Consider the following 5,829-nt stretch of genomic DNA (forward strand, 5'->3'; position numbering starts at 1 on the left):
AAGAAAGAAAGAAAGAAAGGAAGAAAGAAAGGAAGAAAGAAAGAAAGAAAGAAAGAAAGGAAGGAAGAAAGAAAGAAAGAAAGAAAGAAAGAAAGAAAGAAAGAAAGAAAGAGAAGCCTAGCTTATGCACCCGGGTTGAAGATTGACCATTATTTTTATCAAATATCAGTCTAAGGCCAAGTGCCTTAGTGGTACATGAAGAAAATCCTCATTTCATCCTTCACAAATGTTAAGAGCAGCAATTTTGACTCAGCTTCTCTTTCTTAGTAGCATTCTGTGCTCTGGAGATTCATGGGTTCGCTCTATTAATATTTAGATGCTCATTGAGTTGTCTCCATTGGGGCAGAGGCAGGGTAGCAGCAGGATTGATGCCTAAAATTTCTGACCCTGGCAGTGGAAATCCCTTTTCTCTGTTCCTTAGGTGAGAAAAAACTATAAATAGATTTGTTTACCATGAAAATGCAAAGGGCCTGTGGTATATTAATTTTTCATATGGAAAAAGATATAAACAGGTTGCAAGTTTAAATAATTTACTTAGAAGAGCTAATAGCCTCTCTTTTATCTAACTCATTCATTTTTCAAACACAGATGTTTCTGAGAAACAAGCATTTGCTGGCTCCTCAGCTTTTTGCAGTTGGTGTCTTTTTAGCGGCTCAGTGCAAACCCCAGGCGATCAGCCCAACTGATCAGCCTCAGTCCTCCCTCTTCTCGCCACAGCTGGATCCTGTGAACAGCAGTGTGAGAGGAGGAAGCCCCTGTTGGTCAAGTAGAATACACAGGTGAAATACAATGGGCAAGCAATAAAGCTTTGCTGCCAAAGCAGACTCAGTCTCTGCAGTGGTACTTTAAGAAACTTATTCTCAAGTCTCTTGGGAATACTCTTTCCTACTGCAGTTATTAGATGAACAGCAAGCTTTGCTGGGCTTTAGTCATCCTGCTTTTGAGTGTTACGCTCTACATAAGGAGGAGAAATGGCTCCCAAACCTTTTCTGGCTACATATTACAGTAGTGTTGAATCTGATAATTATGATTAATACTGTGCAGGAGGTTATGAATACAACAGTGCTAAATACAGAACTAGAACAGAAAATGTTTTGAAATGCACCCAAAACAAAATACTTCACAATATCAGAAAAAAATTGAAGTCTCTCTTTATTTACAAACAATCCCATCTTTCCGAAATCTCCATTCAAGTATCAATGTTGGAAGCATTTATTTGCCAAGCATTAAGTCTAGTGAGAGACTGAATCAGGAAACAAAATCTTCTGTTGCTTTCAGTTTCATTCCCAACATGAAAGAGCATCAGAAGCACAAAAATAAAGAGTGTGTTATAAGGTATTGCTTTCACACTGGGGAAAGAAGGTTTGAAAACATACTACCTCCAGTCTCCAAGGCCTGTCAAGAATGGAGGAATTAGCAACAAAACTGGCAGAAGAGTGTCTTAATCTTTGCTGAGCAGTGCTGGGTGCAACCACTCCTGAATCTCTACCATGCAAGGTCTGATGATATGAAACCAAATCAGTGTCTGTTTTCTCACTACAGGATGGCTCTTTCAGAAGAAAGTATAGTAAAGTAACTGCCTCCAAAATTCCACATTGTGAAGCCATCTGACAGATGGCAGCTGATGGAGAATGTGTATGTTTTGACCTAAATTACATATCCGAGGAACAAAGAGCATTCTGCACTTCGGGTGGATAGCTAAATCATGCTTACGTTATTTGTTAATGATAAGCTTAGCAGAGCTGATGATACTGGGCAGCATCTATTTTCCAACAGCGATACGACTTCATGGAACAGTCCCATGTCAATCTGATATTAGATTGCAAATATTACAGTGCTAAACAGGGAGGAGTATGAGTGCAGTCCCTCTGCTAAAATTTCTTCACGCAAAATACTCAATGAGTAGCTCTGGGTGTGAGATTCATTTACAGAAGCTGTTATCTGTTCAGAAACAAAATTCAAGCTCAGTGGGTAAATAATTTGCTGCAGACAGCTTGGGTAGATAGACTGCGGCAGGCTGGGCAGGCTGACATTGTTCTCTGTACCCTCAAAAAGCACTTCTTGGGTTATGTGCTGCAGATCAACGTAATGGAGAAGCAGAACATCAAACATTTTCTGTGTGGAAAAAGTGAATGTGATGTTTTTGTCAGCTGCTTCCAGCAGACAACATGAATCTGCGAGCAGGAAAGAGGAAGCTCTAATATAGCAAAGATTTTCTAAAGGGCAAGTCAAGCAAGCATTCTCTGAAATTTCCAAAAGAACAAGCACACATATTCCAGGCAAATCTGCTGTCCAACTGGATCTGTTTACAACCTGCCTTATCTCGGAGGCACAGCTGAAATAATAACAAGGATTTTGATGCTGGTGAGTTACTTTACATACAGCTTATCAAAACTCAGGGTGACTTGGGAACGTGAAATATTTGCTGCAAGACACAGTAGTGTCAGAATCAGAGACTGACACATAAGAATGCCCTCATTGCTGGCCAGCTTATGGCTGTGTGTTCAGGTGGGTGGAATATGACTCATTTCACTCTGAGGAGGGGGCTTGAGGAGGTTGTGGGACAAAGGGGGATATATATAAATCACAGAAGTTGCAGGTCTACAATTCTAACAGTATTACTGTCACAGGAGATGGTAGTAAAGATATATTTATTCTTCCAGACTTTTGTAAGATGCTGAAGCCTCAAAGCAGTCTGGAGAAAACTGCAGTGGGACTGGGTACGACATAGTGCTTTTACTGTTAAAGACACATGATTAACCTCCTGCTTTCTGCAATTCCTAACCTTGGTTAAGGTTACTTCCTAACCAGTTTGATGCTGACCATGCCAGGTATGCTCCCAGTGCACAGGTCTTTCCTGTAAAGGTAGTCAGCTACCAAGCGGGGATGGTTAGTGGCTCTCCCAGAAGAGGATAGTAAATTAATTTGAAAACCCAAGGCTTCCAGCAGAATTGACAGGAAAACAAAGTAGATACTGAATCAGTAGGAATCTTGCCATAGGCATCCCTGGTCCACTCCTACCAGCCATTAGAGTACACTTGGCTTTTGCACCCTCCAAGGAAGACTCACATGCTTCCACCAGCTCCTGAATCATCTTTGTGTTGTCAGAACAAATGGTTATTCACTGAAGCCAGAGACTTTTAACCAGGACTTGCTTATTAATATTCACTTTACTCACAAAGGTGAGCTATCAAGGGGAGAAAGGGCTCATATTATTTACTGCTTAAGTAGAACAATTGATTCTTCATGGAACAGAAATACGGCACAGAGGTATCAATCAAAATCCTAGTCTGTAGCCCACAGATGTGTTAGAATGTATCCACCAGAAGAAAGTGCCAAAAAAAAAAAAAAAAAAAAAAAAAAAAAAAAAAAACTTTATTTTTTATTATATGTCAATAAAGAAGATTTTCTGCTACCCTATCCAACTCACCCTTCTGCCTTTTTGTCTCTCTGAAGGGGACGGCAGGACATACTGTGTTACCCCTGTTCAGTATTTAAAAACATAGAAAACTGATGATTATACTGTGCTCTGCCAGCTCTTCAGAGGTCTCACAATATTTCATAAATGCTAATTCAGCCTTAGAAACTCCAGTAAAGATAGGCTGGAGTCATAAATATGAGAAAACTGAGGCGCAGTGGAAGGCTAAGATTCACACAGTGTTGCATCAGGAAGAGATCTTAAAAATATGGAATTTCTGCAAAAGTGCAAACTAGTTGGTGAAGGATGGGTCCCCATTCTCACTGAACTCCTAAGCAGTGCACCTGCTTGTCTTATAGGTGTTGGCCCCACATTAGCACTTGCCACCAGTGGGCAAATCAGAACATTCCAGGATTCATAATTCTCAAAGCATACACTAATCTCCTTTATTGAACACTTCATCTCTTTCCTTACTTGCTGCATGTATCTGATACTGCTAGCTGTACAAGCTTTAAGAGGACAGGAGGTGCTTTCTTCCTACAGCTTTCTTGATGTCATTTTCTAATACTCTCCAGAGACTCCTGAACTGTGATATGGAGAAGCTACAGCTCAGCCATTCAGGTTCTAGACAAGTGCAGTACCTGCTTTTTTTTTTTTTTTTTAAATTAGAGGCACTATCACAGCCACAACACTTTAAGGAATTTATGACTGCAGTGCTCTATGCTGAACTCAGAGCTGTTGCTGTGATTTATCCTTGATGCCTTCTAGATAAGGCTTCTATGTTTTTCCACATCTACATATTGAAATCCATAATATTTTGGGTTGCTTGCTTTGTCTGAAAGCTACTTTTTTTTTTTGTTTATCACTTGCTAAAATCATACTTTGTTCCTGTCTTGAGGATAGATGAAAAGCTTGAAAAACTTAAGTAAATCTTTGGGGAGGGGTTCTGATGTTCAGTTTTCCTTTAGTCATTAAAGATTCAGGAGTCTTACTGATGCAGTGAAAGTAAGCTCACCTCTGTCATCTTTAGAATGACAAGGCTGAATTTAGTGGTTGCTTACATACTCAATAAAGGATCTTTCCTTCCCCAACAGTCAACCAAGAAGGTGAACATTTCCAGTTAGTGCTGTCCCTTGCAGATCTCCGTGTTCTTCCAGGAGGTTAAGGTATTCAGAGGACAAGTGAAACCCACTTTGGTTCTCTCTAAATATTTGAGTACATGACACTTCCTTTAAGAATTTTCCACTTAGCTGCCTTTCCTTCAGCATGTATGGTTCAGCTGACCTAAGAAGCACATCCTATTTTTCTGCTGAAAATACTGATAGTCATGTATCCGATGCAGCATGACACTGTGGAAGACAAGCATTTTTCCATTCTCAGCTCATGAGACCTTTGCAATCTGTTTTCCTCTCCTGCATCCCCAGTTCATGGTCACCCTAGCCTTGCAGAGCTATAATTTGCAGAATTGCTCTGCACATTACTCTTCAATCTATATTTTCTAGGATCAAATTATCCTAATAGTGGTTTACCCTACACTATAGATACAGAGGTAGTCAGCTCTGGGACACTTTATAGCAGAGGTGCAGTGGTGGAGAACATGGACATATTGCTTGCAGGCCTGTAAATCATAGAGCTGTTCTATGTGGCAAGGAGCCCCAGCTATAAACTGTGGCAGATCCAGAGTATCTCAGCGTGTGTGCCATATTGGCAGGATCACGTGGGCAGGCAGGATAGCATGCAGGGACAATTTTTCAGAGCTATGAGGAGTAAGCCAAAAAACAGCTGTGAACATGAGCTCTGCTCACACTGGATCTGAGCTAACCATTTTGAGCCATGACATAGCTGCAGACCTAGGTCGGGGCTAGTGTGGATTAATGAATCCTCTCTCTAGAAGACTGGGGAACAGCCAAGTGACTCAGCAACCTGTCTATGGCATGACCAGAAATAACAAGCTTGACAGAACTCAGACCTACATTTGGCACAGACATTGAGTACATCACAATGTGCTCTCAGGTGCACCCAGCAGCATCTGTATGATCTAGGCTTCTCATCTCAGAAGTTTCCCTGCTGCCTTTGATCGTGGATGTTTTCCTAAAGGATCTCACTCTTGTCTTCTATCCAACAGGATTTATGCATGTAGCATGAAAGAACAGGTGTGATAGATGAGATCTGCAATTTGCCAAACTATGTAACTGCAGCATCTCAGCATGCACTTTTCCATTCTTAGTTGCATTTATTTTGCACGAGATTCTAAAGACAAAAAACCTTACATACAGAACTTGATCAAACACAGCTTTGTTCTTAGCTTATTTATTCTCCATGATGCTTCAGTTACTTGCAGACATAAGACAGATTAAACCTAGAGTAGTGCTATCTCGCCTTTCCAGGAGGTTGGGGAGGGACCAGGCAGA

The sequence above is a fragment of the Lagopus leucura genome, unplaced genomic scaffold (genome assembly GCF_019238085.1).
Source record: "Lagopus leucura isolate 7727_CA_CO unplaced genomic scaffold, USGS_WTPT01 Super-Scaffold_73, whole genome shotgun sequence".
Lineage (NCBI taxonomy): Eukaryota > Metazoa > Chordata > Aves > Galliformes > Phasianidae > Lagopus > Lagopus leucura.